The following is a 20815-nucleotide window of genomic DNA, read 5'->3' as shown; positions in this document are numbered from 1 at the left end:
GCTCATTCCCCTGTTCACACGTGCAGTGCGGCTTGTCTGTCTGTTTATTTGTCAGCTTTGGCGAGACACGGGTGCTTGTGTATTAGCGTGAGCGTTTTTTATTCTGATCAGGAACAGTTTTACAAGTCCGCAAAGGATCGAGGAAAGGTTTATCGCAAGCTGAAAAGAGACACAGCGTTTCGGCTGTGGAGACTTGTTCGGCTGGCGTTCGGAGAGTCGCGTTTTTCAGAATTGTATTGAGATCGTTATCCACAGAGCTCAGATGTCAAAGCACAGCAGCAACTCTCCACAGCGATCCTCTATAGCGCCCTTTCTCCCGCAGCTCCGTCCTCATTGGAAGGAAGCAAGAGTGAAAGGCTGAAGTGAAATAGAGCGGGGACGAAGGCAGTGAAGAGAGAGAACGTGGGAAGAAGAGAAAAACGCAAGGGAAAAAAAGCAGCGTCGTAAAAGAGGTGACGGAGCTGTCCTCTCAATAAGAAGGGTGCCAGCGAGCCTTGCTCTCGCTTACGGCCACACCCCCTTGAGCACGCCTGATCTCGTCTGATCTCGGAAGCTAAACAGGGATGGGCCTGGTTAGTACTTGGATGGGAGACCGCCTGGGAATACCAGGTGCTGTAAGCTTTTAAGCGCAGGAGGCGCCCTATCCCCGCTCGCTCGCTCATTCCCCTGTTCACACGTGCAGTGCGGCTCGTCCGTCTGTTTATTTGTCAGCTTTGGCGAGACACGGGTGCTTGTGTATTAGCGTGAGCGTTTTTTATTCTGATCAGGAACAGTTTTACAAGTCCGCAAAGGATCGAGGAAAGGTTTATCGCCAGCTGAAAAGAGACACAGCGCTTCGGCTGTGGAGACTTGTTCGGCTGGCGTTCGGAGAGTCGCGTTTTTCAGAATTGTATTGAGATCGTTTTCCACAGAGCTCAGATGTCAAAGCACAGCAGCAGCTCTCCACAGCGATCCTCTATAGCGCCCTTTCTCCCGCAGCTCCGTCCTCATTGGAAGGAAGCAAGAGTGAAAGGCTGAAGTGAAATAGAGCGGGACGAAGGCAGTGAAGAGAGAGAACGTGGGAAGAAGAGAAAAACGCAAGGGAAAATAAGCAGCGTCGTAAAAGAGTTGACGGAGCTGTCCTCTCAATAAGAAGGGTGCCAGCGAGCCTTGCTCTCGCTTACGGCCACACCCCCTTGAGCATGCCTGATCTTGTCTGATCTCGGAAGCTAAACAGGGATGGGCCTGGTTAGTACTTGGATGGGAGACCGCCTGGGAATACCAGGTGCTGTAAGCTTTTAAGCGCAGAAGGCGCCCTATCCCCGCTCGCTCGCTCATTCCCCTGTTCACACGTGCAGTGCGGCTTGTCCGTCTGTTTATTTGTCAGCTTTGGCGAGACACGGGTGCTTGTGTATTAGCGTGAGCGTTTTTTATTCTGATCAGGAACAGTTTTACAAGTCCGCAAAGGATCGAGGAAAGGTTTATCGCCAGCTGAAAAGAGACACAGCGTTTCGGCTGTGGAGACTTGTTCGGCTGGCGTTCGGAGAGTCGCGTTTTTCAGAATTGTATTGAGATCGTTATCCACAGAGCTCAGATGTCAAAGCACAGCAGCAACTCTCCACAGCGATCCTCTATAGCGCCCTTTCTCCCGCAGCTCCGTCCTCATTGGAAGGAAGCAAGAGTGAAAGGCTGAAGTGAAATAGAGCGGGGACGAAGGCAGTGAAGAGAGAGAACGTGGGAAGAAGAGAAAAACGCAAGGGAAAAAAAGCAGCGTCGTAAAAGAGGTGACGGAGCTGTCCTCTCAATAAGAAGGGTGCCAGCGAGCCTTGCTCTCGCTTACGGCCACACCCCCTTGAGCACGCCTGATCTCGTCTGATCTCGGAAGCTAAACAGGGATGGGCCTGGTTAGTACTTCGATGGGAGACCGCCTGGGAATACCAGGTGCTGTAAGCTTTTAAGCGCAGGAGGCGCCCTATCCCCGCTCGCTCGCTCATTCCCCTGTTCACACGTGCAGTGCGGCTTGTCCGTCTGTTTATTTGTCAGCTTTGGCGAGACACGGGTGCTTGTGTATTAGCGTGAGCGTTTTTTATTCTGATCAGGAACAGTTTTACAAGTCCGCAAAGGATCGAGGAAAGGTTTATCGCCAGCTGAAAAGAGACACAGCGCTTCGGCTGTGGAGACTTGTTCGGCTGGCGTTCGGAGAGTCGCGTTTTTCAGAATTGTATTGAGATCGTTTTCCACAGAGCTCAGATGTCAAAGCACAGCAGCAGCTCCCCACAGCGATCCTCTATAGCGCCCTCTCTCCCGCAGCTCCGTCCTCATTGGAAGGAAGCAAGAGTGAAAGGCTGAAGTGAAATAGAGCGGGGACAAAGGCAGTGAAGAGAGAGAACGTGGGAAGAAGAGAAAAACGCAAGGGAAAATAAGCAGCGTCGTAAAAGAGGTGACGGAGCTGTCCTCTCAATAAGAAGGGTGCCAGCGAGCCTTGCTCTCGCTTACGGCCACACCCCCTTGAGCATGCCTGATCTCGTCTGATCTCGGAAGCTAAACAGGGATGGGCCTGGTTAGTACTTGGATGGGAGACCGCCTGGGAATACCAGGTGCTGTAAGCTTTTAAGCGCAGAAGGCGCCCTATCCCCGCTCGCTCGCTCATTCCCCTGTTCACACGTGCAGTGCGGCTTGTCCGTCTGTATATTTGTCAGCTTTGGCGAGACACGGGTGCTTGTGTATTAGCGTGAGCGTTTTTATTCTGATCATGAACAGTTTAACAAGTCCGCAAAGGATCGAGGAAAGGTTTATCGCCAGCTGAAAAGAGACACAGCGCTTCGGCTGTGGAGACTTGTTCGGCTGGCGTTCGGAGAGTCGCGTTTTTCAGAATTGTATTGAGATCGTTTTGCACAGAGCTCAGATGTCAAAGCACAGCAGCAGCTCTCCACAGCGATCCTCTATAGCGCCCTTTCTCCCGCAGCTCCGTCCTCATTGGAAGGAAGCAAGAGTGAAAGGCTGAAGTGAAATAGAGCGGGGACGAAGGCAGTGAAGAGAGAGAACGTGGGAAGAAGAGAAAAACGCAAGGGAAAAAAAGCAGCGTCGTAAAAGAGGTGACGGAGCTGTCCTCTCAATAAGAAGGGTGCCAGCGAACCTCGCTCTCGCTTACGGCCACACCCCCTTGAGCATGCCTGATCTCGTCTGATCTCGGAAGCTAAACAGGGATGGGCCTGGTTAGTACTTGGATGGGAGACCGCCTGGGAATACCAGGTGCTGTAAGCTTTTAAGCGCAGAAGGCGCCCTATCCCCGCTTGCTCGCTCATTCCCCTGTTCACACGTGCAGTGCGGCTTGTCCGTCTGTTTATTTGTCAGCTTTGGCGAGACACGGGTGCTTGTGTATTAGCGTGAGCGTTTTTTATTCTGATCAGGAACAGTTTTACAAGTCCGCAAAGGATCGAGGAAAGGTTTATCGCCAGCTGAAAAGAGACACAGCGCTTCGGCTGTGGAGACTTGTTCGGCTGGCGTTCGGAGAGTCGCGTTTTTCAGAATTGTATTGAGATCGTTTTCCACAGAGCTCAGATGTCAAAGCACAGCAGCAGCTCTCCACAGCGATCCTCTATAGCGCCCTTTCTCCCGCAGCTCCGTCCTCATTGGAAGGAAGCAAGAGTGAAAGGCTGAAGTGAAATAGAGCGGGACGAAGGCAGTGAAGAGAGAGAACGTGGGAAGAAGAGAAAAACGCAAGGGAAAATAAGCAGCGTCGTAAAAGAGGTGACGGAGCTGTCCTCTCAATAAGAAGGGTGCCAGCGAGCCTTGCTCTCGCTTACGGCCACACCCCCTTGAGCACGCCTGATCTCGTCTGATCTCGGAAGCTAAACAGGGATGGGCCTGGTTAGTACTTGGATGGGAGACCGCCTGGGAATACCAGGTGCTGTAAGCTTTTAAGCGCAGAAGGCGCCCTATCCCCGCTCGCTCGCTCATTCCCCTGTTCACACGTGCAGTGCGGCTTGTCCGTCTGTATATTTGTCAGCTTTGGCGAGACACGGGTGCTTGTGTATTAGCGTGAGCGTTTTTTATTCTGATCAGGAACAGTTTAACAAGTCCGCAAAGGATCGAGGAAAGGTTTATCGCCAGCTGAAAAGAGACACAGCGCTTCGGCTGTGGAGACTTGTTCGGCTGGCGTTCGGAGAGTCGCGTTTTTCAGAATTGTATTGAGATCGTTTTCCACAGAGCTCAGATGTCAAAGCACAGCAGCAGCTCTCCACAGCGATCCTCTATAGCGCCCTTTCTCCCGCAGCTCCGTCCTCATTGGAAGGAAGCAAGAGTGAAAGGCTGAAGTGAAATAGAGCGGGGACGAAGGCAGTGAAGAGAGAGAACGTGGGAAGAAGAGAAAAACGCAAGGGAAAAAAAGCAGCGTCGTAAAAGAGGTGACGGAGCTGTCCTCTCAATAAGAAGGGTGCCAGCGAGCCTTGCTCTCGCTTACGGCCACACCCCCTTGAGCACGCCTGATCTCGTCTGATCTTGGAAGCTAAACAGGGATGGGCCTGGTTAGTACTTGGATGGGAGACCGCCTGGGAATACCAGGTGCTGTAAGCTTTTAAGCGCAGGAGGCGCCCTATCCCCGCTCGCTCGCTCATTCCCCTGTTCACACGTGCAGTGCGGCTTGTCCGTCTGTTTATTTGTCAGCTTTGGCGAGACACGGGTGCTTGTGTATTAGCGTGAGCGTTTTTTATTCTGATCAGGAACAGTTTTACAAGTCCGCAAAGGATCGAGGAAAGGTTTATCGCCAGCTGAAAAGAGACACAGCGCTTCGGCTGTGGAGACTTGTTCGGCTGGCGTTCGGAGAGTCGCGTTTTTCAGAATTGTATTGAGATCGTTTTCCACAGAGCTCAGATGTCAAAGCACAGCAGCAGCTCTCCACAGCGATCCTCTATAGCGCCCTTTCTCCCGCAGCTCCGTCCTCATTGGAAGGAAGCAAGAGTGAAAGGCTGAAGTGAAATAGAGCGGGACGAAGGCAGTGAAGAGAGAGAACGTGGGAAGAAGAGAAAAACGCAAGGGAAAATAAGCAGCGTCGTAAAAGAGTTGACGGAGCTGTCCTCTCAATAAGAAGGGTGCCAGCGAGCCTTGCTCTCGCTTACGGCCACACCCCCTTGAGCATGCCTGATCTCGTCTGATCTCGGAAGCTAAACAGGGATGGGCCTGGTTAGTACTTGGATGGGAGACCGCCTGGGAATACCAGGTGCTGTAAGCTTTTAAGCGCAGAAGGCGCCCTATCCCCGCTCGCTCGCTCATTCCCCTGTTCACACGTGCAGTGCGGCTTGTCCGTCTGTATATTTGTCAGCTTTGGCGAGACACGGGTGCTTGTGTATTAGCGTGAGCGTTTTTTATTCTGATCATGAACAGTTTAACAAGTCCGCAAAGGATCGAGGAAAGGTTTATCGCCAGCTGAAAAGAGACACAGCGCTTCGGCTGTGGAGACTTGTTCGGCTGGCGTTCGGAGAGTCGCGTTTTTCAGAATTGTATTGAGATCGTTTTCCACAGAGCTCAGATGTCAAAGCACAGCAGCAGCTCTCCACAGCGATCCTCTATAGCGCCCTTTCTCCCGCAGCTCCGTCCTCATTGGAAGGAAGCAAGAGTGAAAGGCTGAAGTGAAATAGAGCGGGGACGAAGGCAGTGAAGAGAGAGAACGTGGGAAGAAGAGAAAAACGCAAGGGAAAAAAAGCAGCGTCGTAAAAGAGGTGACGGAGCTGTCCTCTCAATAAGAAGGGTGCCAGCGAACCTCGCTCTCGCTTACGGCCACACCCCCTTGAGCACGCCTGATCTCGTCTGATCTCGGAAGCTAAACAGGGATGGGCCTGGTTAGTACTTGGATGGGAGACCGCCTGGGAATACCAGGTGCTGTAAGCTTTTAAGCACAGGAGGCGCCCTATCCCCGCTCGCTCGCTCATTCCCCTGTTCACACGTGCAGTGCGGCTTGTCCGTCTGTTTATTTGTCAGCTTTGGCGAGACACGGGTGCTTGTGTATTAGCGTGAGCGTTTTTTATTCTGATCAGGAACAGTTTTACAAGTCCGCAAAGGATCGAGGAAAGGTTTATCGCCAGCTGAAAAGAGACACAGCGCTTCGGCTGTGGAGACTTGTTCGGCTGGCGTTCGGAGAGTCGCGTTTTTCAGAATTGTATTGAGATCGTTTTCCACAGAGCTCAGATGTCAAAGCACAGCAGCAGCTCTCCACAGCGATCCTCTATAGCGCCCTTTCTCCCGCAGCTCCGTCCTCATTGGAAGGAAGCAAGAGTGAAAGGCTGAAGTGAAATAGAGCGGGACGAAGGCAGTGAAGAGAGAGAACGTGGGAAGAAGAGAAAAACGCAAGGGAAAATAAGCAGCGTCGAAAAAGAGTTGACAGAGCTGTCCTCTGAATAAGAAGGGTGCCAGCGAGCCTTGCTCTCGCTTACGGCCACACCCCCTTGAGCATGCCTGATCTCATCTGATCTCGGAAGCTAAACAGGGATGGGCCTGGTTAGTACTTGGATGGGAGACCGCCTGGGAATACCAGGTGCTGTCAGCTTTTAAGCGCAGAAGGCGCCCTATCCCCGCTCGCTCGCTCATTCCCCTGTTCACACGTGCAGTGCGGCTTGTCCGTCTGTATATTTGTCAGCTTTGGCGAGACACGGGTGCTTGTGTATTAGCGTGAGCGTTTTTTATTCTGATCATGAACAGTTTAACAAGTCCGCAAAGGATCGAGGAAAGGTTTATCGCCAGCTGAAAAGAGACACAGCGCTTCGGCTGTGGAGACTTGTTCGGCTGGCGTTCGGAGAGTCGCGTTTTTCAGAATTGTATTGAGATCGTTTTCCACAGAGCTCAGATGTCAAAGCACAGCAGCAGCTCTCCACAGCGATCCTCTATAGCGCCCTTTCTCCCGCAGCTCCGTCCTCATTGGAAGGAAGCAAGAGTGAAAGGCTGAAGTGAAATAGAGCGGGGACGAAGGCAGTGAAGAGAGAGAACGTGGGAAGAAGAGAAAAACGCAAGGGAAAAAAAGCAGCGTCGTAAAAGAGGTGACGGAGCTGTCCTCTCAATAAGAAGGGTGCCAGCGAACCTCGCTCTCGCTTACGGCCACACCCCCTTGAGCACGCCTGATCTCGTCTGATCTCGGAAGCTAAACAGGGATGGGCCTGGTTAGTACTTGGATGGGAGACCGCCTGGGAATACCAGGTGCTGTAAGCTTTTAAGCACAGGAGGCGCCCTATCCCCGCTCGCTCGCTCATTCCCCTGTTCACACGTGCAGTGCGGCTTGTCCGTCTGTTTATTTGTCAGCTTTGGCGAGACACGGGTGCTTGTGTATTAGCGTGAGCGTTTTTTATTCTGATCAGGAACAGTTTAACAAGTCCGCAAAGGATCGAGGAAAGGTTTATCGCCAGCTGAAAAGAGACACAGCGCTTCGGCTGTGGAGACTTGTTCGGCTGGCGTTCGGAGAGTCGCGTTTTTCAGAATTGTATTGAGATCGTTTTCCACAGAGCTCAGATGTCAAAGCACAGCAGCAGCTCTCCACAGCGATCTTCTATAGCGCCCTTTCTCCCGCAGCTCCGTTCTCATTGGAAGGAAGCAAGAGTGAAAGGCTGAAGTGAAATAGAGCGGGGACGAAGGCAGTGAAGAGAGAGAACGTGGGAAGAAGAGAAAAATGCAAGGGAAAAAAAGCAGCGTCGTAAAAGAGGTGACGGAGCTGTCCTCTCAATAAGAAGGGTGCCAGCGAGCCTTGCTCTCGCTTACGGCCACACCCCCTTGAGCACGCCTGATCTCGTCTGATCTCGGAAGCTAAACAGGGATGGGCCTGGTTAGTACTTGGATGGGAGACCGCCTGGGAATACCAGGTGCTGTAAGCTTTTAAGCACAGGAGGCGCCCTATCCCCGCTCGCTCGCTCATTCCCCTGTTCACACGTGCAGTGCGGCTTGTCTGTCTGTTTATTTGTCAGCTTTGGCGAGACACGGGTGCTTGTGTATTAGCGTGAGCGTTTTTTATTCTGATCAGGAACAGTTTTACAAGTCCGCAAAGGATCGAGGAAAGGTTTATCGCCAGCTGAAAAGAGACACAGCGTTTCGGCTGTGGAGACTTGTTCGGCTGGCGTTCGGAGAGTCGCGTTTTTCAGAATTGTATTGAGATCGTTATCCACAGAGCTCAGATGTCAAAGCACAGCAGCAACTCTCCACAGCGATCCTCTATAGCGCCCTTTCTCCCGCAGCTCCGTCCTCATTGGAAGGAAGCAAGAGTGAAAGGCTGAAGTGAAATAGAGCGGGGACGAAGGCAGTGAAGAGAGAGAACGTGGGAAGAAGAGAAAAACGCAAGGGAAAAAAAGCAGCGTCGTAAAAGAGGTGACGGAGCTGTCCTCTCAATAAGAAGGGTGCCAGCGAGCCTTGCTCTCGCTTACGGCCACACCCCCTTGAGCACGCCTGATCTCGTCTGATCTCGGAAGCTAAACAGGGATGGGCCTGGTTAGTACTTGGATGGGAGACCGCCTGGGAATACCAGGTGCTGTAAGCTTTTAAGCGCAGGAGGCGCCCTATCCCCGCTCGCTCGCTCATTCCCCTGTTCACACGTGCAGTGCGGCTTGTCCGTCTGTTTATTTGTCAGCTTTGGCGAGACACGGGTGCTTGTGTATTAGCGTGAGCGTTTTTTATTCTGATCAGGAACAGTTTTACAAGTCCGCAAAGGATCGAGGAAAGGTTTATCGCCAGCTGAAAAGAGACACAGCGCTTCGGCTGTGGAGACTTGTTCGGCTGGCGTTCGGAGAGTCGCGTTTTTCAGAATTGTATTGAGATCGTTTTCCACAGAGCTCAGATGTCAAAGCACAGCAGCAGCTCTCCACAGCGATCCTCTATAGCGCCCTTTCTCCCGCAGCTCCGTCCTCATTGGAAGGAAGCAAGAGTGAAAGGCTGAAGTGAAATAGAGCGGGACGAAGGCAGTGAAGAGAGAGAACGTGGGAAGAAGAGAAAAACGCAAGGGAAAATAAGCAGCGTCGTAAAAGAGGTGACGGAGCTGTCCTCTCAATAAGAAGGGTGCCAGCGAACCTCGCTCTCGCTTACGGCCACACCCCCTTGAGCACGCCTGATCTCGTCTGATCTCGGAAGCTAAACAGGGATGGGCCTGGTTAGTACTTGGATGGGAGACCGCCTGGGAATACCAGGTGCTGTAAGCTTTTAAGCACAGGAGGCGCCCTATCCCCGCTCGCTCGCTCATTCCCCTGTTCACACGTGCAGTGCGGCTTGTCCGTCTGTTTATTTGTCAGCTTTGGCGAGACACGGGTGCTTGTGTATTAGCGTGAGCGTTTTTTATTCTGATCAGGAACAGTTTAACAAGTCCGCAAAGGATCGAGGAAAGGTTTATCGCCAGCTGAAAAGAGACACAGCGCTTCGGCTGTGGAGACTTGTTCGGCTGGCGTTCGGAGAGTCGCGTTTTTCAGAATTGTATTGAGATCGTTTTCCACAGAGCTCAGATGTCAAAGCACAGCAGCAGCTCTCCACAGCGATCTTCTATAGCGCCCTTTCTCCCGCAGCTCCGTTCTCATTGGAAGGAAGCAAGAGTGAAAGGCTGAAGTGAAATAGAGCGGGGACGAAGGCAGTGAAGAGAGAGAACGTGGGAAGAAGAGAAAAATGCAAGGGAAAAAAAGCAGCGTCGTAAAAGAGGTGACGGAGCTGTCCTCTCAATAAGAAGGGTGCCAGCGAGCCTTGCTCTCGCTTACGGCCACACCCCCTTGAGCACGCCTGATCTCGTCTGATCTCGGAAGCTAAACAGGGATGGGCCTGGTTAGTACTTGGATGGGAGACCGCCTGGGAATACCAGGTGCTGTAAGCTTTTAAGCACAGGAGGCGCCCTATCCCCGCTCGCTCGCTCATTCCCCTGTTCACACGTGCAGTGCGGCTTGTCTGTCTGTTTATTTGTCAGCTTTGGCGAGACACGGGTGCTTGTGTATTAGCGTGAGCGTTTTTTATTCTGATCAGGAACAGTTTTACAAGTCCGCAAAGGATCGAGGAAAGGTTTATCGCCAGCTGAAAAGAGACACAGCGCTTCGGCTGTGGAGACTTGTTCGGCTGGCGTTCGGAGAGTCGCGTTTTTCAGAATTGTATTGAGATCGTTTTCCACAGAGCTCAGATGTCAAAGCACAGCAGCAGCTCTCCACAGCGATCCTCTATAGCGCCCTTTCTCCCGCAGCTCCGTCCTCATTGGAAGGAAGCAAGAGTGAAAGGCTGAAGTGAAATAGAGCGGGACGAAGGCAGTGAAGAGAGAGAACGTGGGAAGAAGAGAAAAACGCAAGGGAAAATAAGCAGCGTCGTAAAAGAGGTGACGGAGCTGTCCTCTCAATAAGAAGGGTGCCAGCGAACCTCGCTCTCGCTTACGGCCACACCCCCTTGAGCACGCCTGATCTCGTCTGATCTCGGAAGCTAAACAGGGATGGGCCTGGTTAGTACTTGGATGGGAGACCGCCTGGGAATACCAGGTGCTGTAAGCTTTTAAGCGCAGAAGGCGCCCTATCCCCGCTCGCTCGCTCATTCCCCTGTTCACACGTGCAGTGCGGCTTGTCCGTCTGTATATTTGTCAGCTTTGGCGAGACACGGGTGCTTGTGTATTAGCGTGAGCGTTTTTTATTCTGATCAGGAACAGTTTTACAAGTCCGCAAAGGATCGAGGAAAGGTTTATCGCCAGCTGAAAAGAGACACAGCGCTTCGGCTGTGGAGACTTGTTCGGCTGGCGTTCGGAGAGTCGCGTTTTTCAGAATTGTATTGAGATCGTTTTCCACAGAGCTCAGATGTCAAAGCACAGCAGCAGCTCTCCACAGCGATCCTCTATAGCGCCCTTTCTCCCGCAGCTCCGTCCTCATTGGAAGGAAGCAAGAGTGAAAGGCTGAAGCGAAATAGAGCAGGGACGAAGGCAGTGAAGAGAGAGAACGTGGGAAGAAGAGAAAAACGCAAGGGAAAAAAAGCAGCGTCGTAAAAGAGGTGACGGAGCTGTCCTCTCAATAAGAAGGGTGCCAGCGAGCCTTGCTCTCGCTTACGGCCACACCCCCTTGAGCACACCTGATCTCGGAAGCTAAACAGGGATGGGCCTGGTTAGTACGTGGATGGGAGACCGCCTGGGAATACCAGGTGCTGTAAGCTTTTAAGCGCAGGAGGCGCCCTATCCCCGCTCGCTCGCCCATTCCCCTGTTCACACGTGCAGTGCGGCTTGTCCGTCTGTTTATTTGTCAGCTTTGGCGAGACACGGGTGCTTGTGTATTAGCGTGAGCGTTTTTTATTCTGATCAGGAACAGTTTTACAAGTCCGCAAAGGATCGAGGAAAGGTTTATCGCCAGCTGAAAAGAGACACAGCGCTTCGGCTGTGGAGACTTGTTCGGCTGGCGTTCGGAGAGTCGCGTTTTTCAGAATTGTATTGAGATCGTTTTCCACAGAGCTCAGATGTCAAAGCACAGCAGCAGCTCTCCACAGCGATCCTCTATAGCGCCCTTTCTCCCGCAGCTCCGTCCTCATTGGAAGGAAGCAAGAGTGAAAGGCTGAAGTGAAATAGAGCGGGGACGAAGGCAGTGAAGAGAGAGAACGTGGGAAGAAGAGAAAAACGCAAGGGAAAAAAAGCAGCGTCGTAAAAGAGGTGACGGAGCTGTCCTCTCAATAAGAAGGGTGCCAGCGAGCCTTGCTCTCGCTTACGGCCACACCCCCTTGAGCACACCTGATCTCGGAAGCTAAACAGGGATGGGCCTGGTTAGTACTTGGATGGGAGACCGCCTGGGAATACCAGGTGCTGTAAGCTTTTAAGCGCAGGAGGCGCCCTATCCCCGCTCGCTCGCTCATTCCCCTGTTCACACGTGCAGTGCGGCTTGTCCGTCTGTTTATTTGTCAGCTTTGGCGAGACACGGGTGCTTGTGTATTAGCGTGAGCGTTTTTATTCTGATCAGGAACAGTTTTACAAGTCCGCAAAGGATCGAGGAAAGGTTTATCGCCAGCTGAAAAGAGACACAGCGCTTCGGCTGTGGAGACTTGTTCGGCTGGCGTTCGGAGAGTCGCGTTTTTCAGAATTGTATTGAGATCGTTTTCCACAGAGCTCAGATGTCAAAGCACAGCAGCAGCTCTCCACAGCGATCCTCTATAGCGCCCTTTCTCCCGCAGCTCCGTCCTCATTGGAAGGAAGCAAGAGTGAAAGGCTGAAGTGAAATAGAGCGGGGACGAAGGCAGTGAAGAGAGAGAACGTGGGAAGAAGAGAAAAACGCAAGGGAAAAAAAGCAGCGTCGTAAAAGAGGTGACGGAGCTGTCCTCTCAATAAGAAGGGTGCCAGCGAGCCTTGCTCTCGCTTACGGCCACACCCCCTTGAGCACGCCTGATCTCGTCTGATCTCGGAAGCTAAACAGGGATGGGCCTGGTTAGTACTTGGATGGGAGACCGCCTGGGAATACCAGGTGCTGTAAGCTTTTAAGCGCAGGAGGCGCCCTATCCCCGCTCGCTCGCTCATTCCCCTGTTCACACGAGCAGTGCGGCTTGTCCGTCTGTTTATTTGTCAGCTTTGGCGAGACACGGGTGCTTGTGTATTAGCGTGAGCGTTTTTTATTCTGATCAGGAACAGTTTTACAAGTCCGCAAAGGATCGAGGAAAGGTTTATCGCCAGCTGAAAAGAGACACAGCGCTTCGGCTGTGGAGACTTTATTAATAAGGCCCCTCAGTAGTTGAGATCTCTGTTATTCCCATCTAGAAACATGCAATCAGCATGTTATTGCTGAAGCAATAGTCACAACATTATTCCACACCTGGGTGAGATGCGGGTTATGATGACAGTCATGCTTTCTACACCTTATACTGAGCTCAGAAATGGACCAAGCGGATATCTCACGAGCAGATCCCTCCGCGTATAAGAAAGGCAACTTGTCTCAGCAAAAAGGCAAAAACCCCACACTTGGAATGCAAACCTACCCTAAAAAGGAAACACGGTTTTAAAACGAACTTGATTTTCCCCTGGAGAAACCTTTTTATGGACACACATCGCATCTATTACACATGTAGAACTAAATATAAAGATAAAACTTAATATAAGAAGTCATGACATATCACACATGACGAAGTCTGGTCCAGAATAAACAGTTTACACTGACCCACCTTTATTTACCCTGGTCACTCACTTCTATTAACTGTTTAACTGGGTAACAAATTAATATTTGTTTCAATTTGGGATCTACACCTGGGAGCCCTGAAATGTTGGCCAGAGGGGAGAAGCTGATATTCAGACGTGAGAATATATTAAAATAAAGGATCTGATGTTGTTTTTCACCTGTCTAATCAAAGCTTGTTCAAAAATTATCTGATTATAGGACACACGAGTTTATAATCATACTCATTCCACTTTTTAACCCCGTATATATGCACAATATGAAACGTATATACACTAAATCTCACGTGTGACTCCCATAATATACATTTCTTTACGAAAATTAGGAACACTTACTACAATTATCAACCCCCCATGACGAGGCAATATTTCATACCTTTGTTTCTTTGTGGGTTCAAAGTTCTGTCCTGTCGTTTCACACGTAATGTTTTGGTAGTTATCTCAATTTTCCTTTGCAATTATCTCCAAGATCATCATCAACTTTTTGTAAAACGCTATGCACAACTGATATTTAAAGAAAGTCCTGTACCAAAACGTCTTCGTAGGGAAAGACAACTTTTTTTTCCTTACGTTAGTCGCTACACGGTTACTCAAAAAATCCATTCACCGCCTTTAAAAAAAAAGTTTCGTTTTTTATTGTGGTTCACTGACATTTCTGTCACAATTCTGAGGGACCCCAAATAAAATTCACTTGCCGGTATAAAGACGCCGGCGAGGATAAGACAGGTATCGAGCCACCTGCGTATCTAGCGGACGTTTAAAATAAAAAAAATGGCGTGTAATGTTGCGAAGGGCTACTGTTTTTTTTTTAGTTTGTCGATTGTAAGGGACGTGGGCCGCGACAGAAATACTGGACGGGGTGGGAAAAGGTTTATTGATGGTTTATTGTACCGCAACGGTCACAATTGACTCACCAGCAAAGATGGCGCCGAGGCCACATCGGCTCCCTCCCGCCCTGCCTCGCACCGAAGCTCGAGCTGCGGAGCGCGACGCCAAACCGCCAGTCCACGGGCGCGGGCGCCGGACATAGACGTCATAAACCCTTCCGAGGCGCAGGAATTATAGATCACTGTAGTTTCTTCTGGACCCGGGTTAGGGACAGTGTGCCCTCCGTGAGAGTCTTCTGAGGAAGCCAGTGTCTCATGGGTGTCCAGGCTTGGTACCATCTGTCCATCACAGGACACACAGACACACACACTCACACACCCTGGACAGGACACCAGTCCATCACAGGACACACACACACTCACTCACACACCCTGGACAGGACACCAGTCCATCACAGGACATACACACACCCTAGATAGGACACCAGTCCATCACAGGACACACACACTCACACACCCTGGACAGGACACCAGTCCCTCACAGGACACTCAGACACACACACTCACACACCCTGGACAGGAACCAGTCCATCACATGACAAACACACATTCACTCACACACCCTGGACAGGACAGCACTCCATCATAGGACACACACACACCAGGGCCAGTTTTCCCAGAAGCCAATTAGCCCAAAAGCCTGTCTTTGGACCCGAAGAACACAGGGAGAACATGCAGACTCCACACAGACAGCCCCCCCCCGGGTCCAGACCCGAGCCCGGAGCCCCCCCGCGCTGAACCCCTCCGTACAGACGGCCGCACACAGCTCCGTTGTTCCCGATTCCCGAGGTGATCTGTTAAAAGAAGCCGGTGTGTTGCCTCCAGGTGACATTTCCTACTGGAGTCAGGACAGGAGGCTCTTCTGTACACAGAAGGGGATGGGGGTGGGGAACAAGCCGCCCAGCCCTGTGGTTGAAGCCGATACCCCGGCTTCTCTCCAGACACAGCTGGGTGAGCTCCTCCAGTCAGTACAGGGGGCTCTACTGTACACAGAGGGTGGCGGGGGTGTGGAACAACTCCTTTGTTCGGGGCCTTGGGGCATTCTTGTTGTGAAAGGCGCTATATAAAAAACTGAATTGAAATTGAATCTTACAGGTTTGGGTTTTTCAGAGATCTTGTCAGAGATCTTGTCTGACGTGCCCGTTTCAAAAACGTAACGACACTCCTCACGTCCGAGCGCCGCCGGTCTGTGACGTAACGTATCCTTACACAACCATGACGGTTTCATCATGGACAGCACGAAAGCCCGAAAAGTGGTTGACGTTTTAATTTGGCAACGCCACGATGGATCCCAGTTTTTTTTTTATTTTGGAGGCGAAAAAGGACAAAAAAGGAAACGTCCGGAGTGGATCGATGGTCATCTCTGCGGTTGTTCTGATGTTCTGAAAAAACAAAACAAAAAAAAAAACGGCTCGCTTGCCCGGTCGTGTAGTGTTTCCACACCCCACGCAAATCAACTTCTCTTCGCCCCCGGGGGCTCGTCGCCCGCAGCACCCCTCTCACGTGATAGGGGCTTCCCCCGGCTGTGACGTACTTACCCTACCCCCTTCCGCCAACGTCATACCGAAGGTCGCGCTTCGGGCCGCGGCGATGTTGACGGACTGTCTTGTAGCGTGAGAAGGGTTTAAATTTCGACTTAATGAGTTGGCCATCGTTATATTTCGCGAGGTATCATACGGGGGGAAAAAGAACATTTATATTTATCAACCTACTAGTAATACTGGGTGGATGTCACATTCCCCAAAGTTCAGTGCCTCTCTCTAATAAAGTAGAAACGTGACATTGAACTCCGTTCGAAACAGGAGAAATCACCAGGACACGATACAACTGACGTCCGGAAAAGAAAAAAAGAACTCCTATTCCCATTTGTAATGACCCCGTAGTGTTTTTCCCGGTGTGCGCTCATCTTTCGGAGACCCGTTTCTCTCTGGTGTTTTGCTGTTGGAATAAATGCCGAGGTGACCCTTCTGTGTGGAGTCTGCGTGTTCTCTCCAGCGGGTCGTTTCCTACACTGCAGGGGCTGATCGAACCGGGGTCTCCCAATCGTCACAGAAGTGTGTGTCATTTTGGGTGGTGGTGGGGGGGTGCATCGGGGATACTGCGCCCCGAGGGGATAACCTCTCACCTTACTCCGGACGAAGGGAGAAGACCTGTACCTTCACGAGTCCGGGTTGTGAAAACTTCTTCTGGCAGTTCAAAACGTTTCGAAGAGACTACAGCGCTACCCTGTTTTCCATTTCTATCGTGTATTATTATACAGTCATAAGTATCTGTACTGATCACAGATCCCCCTCTCACTACCAGGACTGAAGCCCAGTGCAGCACGAATAATAATAATAATTAATAAGTCTGGACTCTCCACTCAGAGCTCTTCCCAGGTCAGGGGGATCCCCTCCAGCCCCCCCAGTGTGCAGCCCCCACGTGGATGATGCTCCAGTCCGCTCAGCACACAGCAGCTCTCAGTGGGGAGGAGAGCAGAGGGATGGAGCCAGTTCAGAGAGGGGGGGTGATAAGGAGGCCATGATGGGTCAAGACCAGGGGGGGAATCAGGCCAGGACACTGGGGTAACACCCCTACTCCTCTCCAGAAACACCCCGGGATTGTTAATGAGCACAGAGAGTCAGGACCTCGGTTTGACGTCTTATCCGAAGGACGGCGCCTGTTTACAGTCCAGTGTCCCCCGTCACTATACTGGGGCATCAGGACCCACACAGACCGCAGGGTGAAAGCGCCCCCTGCTGGCCCCACTCACACCTCTCCCAGCAGCAACCTCAGTTTTTCCCAGGAGTCTCCCCTCCAGGTACTGACCAGGCTTCTACCTGCTGGGCTCCAGTGGGGAGGGGGCTGCTAGCTGGGAGCTGCAGGGTGAGATGGCTGCTGGGCAAACGATGGCTAAAGAGCTTCCTAGGACACCCTGGAGTTCGTGGTCAACTTCCTTCTCTTCAGACGGAGGTGGCTTGAAATCTGTCTCGTTTCAAGGAGTATTGGACACGATGCCCCCCCTGCTTTAGCCCCGCTAACTGGTGGCACGCCGACAACGAGGGCTCTCGGCCTCAATCCATCAACCACAAACTCTCCGGGATGAAAGAGAAAGACAGACTCTGTTTGTTCGTTTCGGGGGGGGAGGGAAAAAACCAAAAGCTTTTTTTAAAAAACATTTTAATGATGCTTAACAAAAGAACAAAAATTACAATACAGATTAATGTCAAGGGACACACCCCCCCCCCCCCCATCTTACGATCATCACAGGACCTTAAAATAATACTTAATAATACAAGGTCATGCAGACGATCTGAGGACTCAGGTGGAGATAATGTGAAAGTTTTCCACAGTCCAGTCTAGGGTCCCTCAGCTTCAGTCCAGACTGGGGTCTGGGGTCCCTCAGCTTCAGTCCAGACTGGGATCTGGGGTCCCTCAGCTCCGGTCCAGTCCAGTCTGGGGCCCCTCAGCTCTGGTCCAGTCCAGTATGGGGCCCCTCAGCTCCAGTGCAGTCCAGTCCAGTCTGGTGTCCCTCAGCTCCAGTGCAGCCCAGTCTGGGGTCCCTCAGCTTTGGTCCAGCACAGACTGGGGTCCCTCAGCTTCGGCCCAGCACAGACTGGGGTCCCTCAGCTTCGGTCCAGCACAGTCTGGGGTCCCTCAGCTTCAGTCCAGACTGGTGTCCCTCAGCTTCGGCCCAGCACAGACTGGGGTCCCTCAGCTTCGGTCCAGACTGGGGTCCCTCAGCTCCAGTGCAGTCCAGACTGGGGTCCCTCAGCTTCGGTCCAGCACAGACTGGGGTCTCTCAGCTTCGGTCCAGACTGGGGTCCCTCAGCTTCAGTCCAGCACAGTCTGGGGTCCCTTAGCTTTGGTCCAGTCCAGTCTGGGGTCCCTCAGCTTCTGTCCAGCACAGCCTGGGGCCCCTCAGCTCCAGTCCAGTCCAGTCTGGGGCCCCTCAGCTTTGGTCCAGCACAGTCTGGAGTCCCTCAGCTTCGGTCCAGCACAGACTGGGGTCCCTCAGCTTTGGCCCAGCACAGACTGGGGTCCCTCAGCTCCAGTCCAGTCCAGTCTGGTGTCTCTCAGCTCCGGTCCAGTGCAGTCTGGGGTCCCTCAGCTTCGGTCCAGCACAGTCTGGGGTCCCTTGGCTCCAGTCCAGTCCAGTCTGGTGTCCCTCAGCTCCAGTCCAGTCCAGTCCAGTCCTTGGTGGGGAAGGCGACTCCGATCTTAGCTGGCACAGAACCAGGAAAGGAACCTGGAAAGAATATTGTTATTGCAGGTGTGAGGGACACAGACACGGACATCACCATGACATCAAACAGCAAGAGGAGACTCCTTCTTGAATCACAGACACGACCGGGCGGCGTCCCCCTGTCTGCTCACCTGCTCCTCCTCTCCCTCGCTCTTCCTCTCCTGACACACGGTCTCCGCCGCCTCCATCGGCTCGTCCTTATCATCTGTCTCCACCGACATGCAGCTCAGGGACTTTAAAAAGACGCACCAGCACTTCTGAAGCAGAGACAGGAGAGTCACGTTAAGAGTCGGACTGGACACTCCAGGACATGAACACTGCACTGAGAGAGAGAGGGGTTCATACACACACACTGACTGGACACTCCAGTACATGAACACTGCACTGAGAGAGAGAGGGGTTCATACACACACACTGACTGGACACTGGACAGGAGTAAAGAGAGAATCAGAGCATTACCCACTTTCTTTTTCTTCTGTCTCACAGGAGGTGGTGATTGGACCTCCTCCAGCTGGAGTCCGAGTAGGGAGAGAGGGGGCAGGAGAGGGACAGCACAGGGAGAGAAAGAGAGAGACAGGTGAGTCAAGTGTCCCAAGAGTACAGAGACTCTGCTGAGATCACACTCGCAGTGAGTGAGCCTGGGTGTAGCCCACTAATACTGACCCACTGTACACCATAGGACAGAGAAGAGGAGGAGGAGAGAGACACACTGCCTAGACACCACAGGACAGAGAGGAGGAGGAGAGAGACACACTGACTGGACACCACAGCACAGAGAGGAGGAGGAGAGAGACAGTGACAGACAGGGCTGACAAGACAGACAAGATGGCGAAACTCCACCACAGACAGGACAGGAGGCAGGGTGGGACCAGCACTGACCTTCTTCCTCTCTCCTGCCGGAGGAGCTGTCTCCACCTCCTCTTCCTCCTGCAAGTCAAGAGACAGGCTGAGAGAGAGACGGGCTGGTGGGACATCGGCGAACAGAGCTGAAGGCAGAGAGCCGGGGAGACAGGCCCAGCTGGGACAACGCAGGACAGACAGAGAGACAGACAGAAAGGAAGGAGAGAGAGACACAAAGATGAAGGCACAGAAAGACAGCAGGCAAAGAGAAAGATTGAGATTGAGGGACAAACAAACCGAGAGAGAGAGCGGAAGGAGAGAGAGAGAGGAAGGAGAGAGAAGGACAGACAGACTGACAGACGGGGCTGAAAGAGAGAGAGACAGAGAGGCAGGGACAGACAGACAGCAGGACGAGAGAGAGACAGAGATCGAATGACAATAATTTGGTTTCGAAATTTATTCTGAAAATATACAATCATTCACTCCTGAAAAATATCGAGTTCAAATTATACATTATGTACAATATTGTAATCAACATATGGCTAATCATCAAAAATAAAAAAAACTGTACTGGGGGACACAGCTGGCTGTGCTGTTCTGGACAGAACACACTGAGGTCCAGTTTCCACCTCCTGCAGGATCAAACAGCACCTCCACTGGCTCTCCAGTGAACAGAGGGACAGACAGAGAGGCTTCAGGCTGCAGGGTGACATTGTCTCTGTGAGCTGAAAGACAATCAGGACAGAGGATGATATAAGAACACACTCTGTCAAGAATATAGAGCCCTCTAGTGATCCTACTGTAGACCTGCTCACCACCCACAGTGACGATCACAGTGCTGATACTGCTTCCATTAAGGTCCCTCACTGTGTAGTTGCCCTGATCAGCTGGAGTGAGGGAGCGGAGTGTCAGAGAGCTGTTCTGCACTGACACTCACTGTTCGTACCTGGGGCCAGGGAGCCCTGCGCTGCTCAGTAAGACTATACGATTCCGGACAGATCGTGCAGGATCAAACAGCACCTCCACTGGACCAGCAGTGTGGAGGGGGGAGACAGAGAGGCACCAGGCTGCAGGCTGTGGACTTCTGAGTGAGCTGAAAAGGGACAGGTAGAAACATGTTGAATATTTAGTTTTACAACAATACCTTGAGTTTGGACTGCGATCAGCTTCATTTTGTATTTCAGCTGTGAAAATGCAATTTCAAAAATGCACGCCACAGTCATGTTAGGTTCAAGTTACAGTTGCATCACAACTCAATACATTTGCAATTCACTTCTGAGATAATTGTTCCTGGTGTTTGTGTTGTGTATGCCTTGCAATGGAGGGGTGAGAAATAATGGACTTATTACATTATAATGAATAATAATTGCTTACACTTATATAGTGCTTTTCTGGACACTCCACTCAAAGCGCTTTGCAGGACATGGGGACTCCCCTCCACCACCACAAATGTGCAGCATCCACCTGGATGATGGGACGGCAGCCATAGTGCACCAGAACGCTCCCCACACACCAGCTATGAGTGGGGAGGAGAGCAGAGTAATGAAGCCAATTCATAAATGGGGGTTATTAGGAGGCCATGATTGGTAAGGGTCAATGGGAAATTTGGCCAGGACACTGGGGTAAAACCCCTACTCTTTTCGAGAAACACCCCGGGATTTTTAATGACCACAGAGAGTCAGGACCTCGGTTTTACGTCTCATCTGAAGGACGGCACCTGTTTACAGTTTTTCCAGTGTCCCCGTCACTATACTGGGGCATTAGGACCCACAT

General features: G+C 51.8%; 17 non-coding genes and 2 pseudogenes across 17 annotated transcripts; all 19 read left to right on the top strand.

The window, feature by feature from the left end:
* Positions 1–502: 502 nt before the first annotated feature.
* On the top strand, positions 503–621 carry LOC138244688 (5S ribosomal RNA). Its single transcript, XR_011193303.1, has one exon. It is a non-coding gene; the product is annotated as a 5S ribosomal RNA (ribosomal RNA).
* A 536-nt stretch (positions 622–1157) lies between these two features.
* Positions 1158–1276, top strand: LOC138217620 (5S ribosomal RNA). Its single transcript, XR_011181332.1, has one exon. It is a non-coding gene; the product is annotated as a 5S ribosomal RNA (ribosomal RNA).
* A 537-nt stretch (positions 1277–1813) lies between these two features.
* LOC138244938 (5S ribosomal RNA) lies at positions 1814–1932 on the top strand. Its single transcript, XR_011193555.1, has one exon. It is a non-coding gene; the product is annotated as a 5S ribosomal RNA (ribosomal RNA).
* A 537-nt stretch (positions 1933–2469) lies between these two features.
* Positions 2470–2588, top strand: LOC138245499 (5S ribosomal RNA). The gene has a single exon (XR_011194109.1). It is a non-coding gene; the product is annotated as a 5S ribosomal RNA (ribosomal RNA).
* Positions 2589–3124: 536 nt separating this feature from the next.
* LOC138245498 (5S ribosomal RNA) lies at positions 3125–3243 on the top strand. The gene has a single exon (XR_011194108.1). It is a non-coding gene; the product is annotated as a 5S ribosomal RNA (ribosomal RNA).
* Positions 3244–3779: 536 nt separating this feature from the next.
* LOC138244687 (5S ribosomal RNA) lies at positions 3780–3898 on the top strand. Its single transcript, XR_011193302.1, has one exon. It is a non-coding gene; the product is annotated as a 5S ribosomal RNA (ribosomal RNA).
* A 537-nt stretch (positions 3899–4435) lies between these two features.
* LOC138216635 (5S ribosomal RNA) lies at positions 4436–4554 on the top strand. Its single transcript, XR_011180347.1, has one exon. It is a non-coding gene; the product is annotated as a 5S ribosomal RNA (ribosomal RNA).
* Positions 4555–5090: 536 nt separating this feature from the next.
* Positions 5091–5209, top strand: LOC138245497 (5S ribosomal RNA). The gene has a single exon (XR_011194107.1). It is a non-coding gene; the product is annotated as a 5S ribosomal RNA (ribosomal RNA).
* A 537-nt stretch (positions 5210–5746) lies between these two features.
* LOC138244686 (5S ribosomal RNA) lies at positions 5747–5865 on the top strand. Its single transcript, XR_011193301.1, has one exon. It is a non-coding gene; the product is annotated as a 5S ribosomal RNA (ribosomal RNA).
* Positions 5866–6401: 536 nt separating this feature from the next.
* Positions 6402–6520, top strand: LOC138216923 (5S ribosomal RNA). The gene has a single exon (XR_011180636.1). It is a non-coding gene; the product is annotated as a 5S ribosomal RNA (ribosomal RNA).
* Positions 6521–7057: 537 nt separating this feature from the next.
* LOC138244684 (5S ribosomal RNA) lies at positions 7058–7176 on the top strand. Its single transcript, XR_011193299.1, has one exon. It is a non-coding gene; the product is annotated as a 5S ribosomal RNA (ribosomal RNA).
* A 537-nt stretch (positions 7177–7713) lies between these two features.
* On the top strand, positions 7714–7832 carry LOC138244683 (5S ribosomal RNA). Its single transcript, XR_011193298.1, has one exon. It is a non-coding gene; the product is annotated as a 5S ribosomal RNA (ribosomal RNA).
* A 537-nt stretch (positions 7833–8369) lies between these two features.
* Positions 8370–8488, top strand: LOC138244682 (5S ribosomal RNA). The gene has a single exon (XR_011193297.1). It is a non-coding gene; the product is annotated as a 5S ribosomal RNA (ribosomal RNA).
* A 536-nt stretch (positions 8489–9024) lies between these two features.
* LOC138244681 (5S ribosomal RNA) lies at positions 9025–9143 on the top strand. Its single transcript, XR_011193296.1, has one exon. It is a non-coding gene; the product is annotated as a 5S ribosomal RNA (ribosomal RNA).
* Positions 9144–9680: 537 nt separating this feature from the next.
* LOC138244680 (5S ribosomal RNA) lies at positions 9681–9799 on the top strand. Its single transcript, XR_011193295.1, has one exon. It is a non-coding gene; the product is annotated as a 5S ribosomal RNA (ribosomal RNA).
* A 536-nt stretch (positions 9800–10335) lies between these two features.
* Positions 10336–10454, top strand: LOC138244679 (5S ribosomal RNA). Its single transcript, XR_011193294.1, has one exon. It is a non-coding gene; the product is annotated as a 5S ribosomal RNA (ribosomal RNA).
* A 537-nt stretch (positions 10455–10991) lies between these two features.
* LOC138218984 (5S ribosomal RNA) lies at positions 10992–11100 on the top strand (annotated as a pseudogene).
* A 537-nt stretch (positions 11101–11637) lies between these two features.
* LOC138218765 (5S ribosomal RNA) lies at positions 11638–11746 on the top strand (annotated as a pseudogene).
* Positions 11747–12282: 536 nt separating this feature from the next.
* LOC138244678 (5S ribosomal RNA) lies at positions 12283–12401 on the top strand. The gene has a single exon (XR_011193293.1). It is a non-coding gene; the product is annotated as a 5S ribosomal RNA (ribosomal RNA).
* The last annotated feature ends 8414 nt before the right edge of the window (positions 12402–20815 follow it).

Source organism: Lepisosteus oculatus, chromosome 14, assembly GCF_040954835.1.
Source record: "Lepisosteus oculatus isolate fLepOcu1 chromosome 14, fLepOcu1.hap2, whole genome shotgun sequence".
NCBI classification, from domain to species: Eukaryota; Metazoa; Chordata; class Actinopteri; order Semionotiformes; family Lepisosteidae; genus Lepisosteus; species Lepisosteus oculatus.
This window is presented reverse-complemented; position numbering and strand designations above follow the sequence as displayed.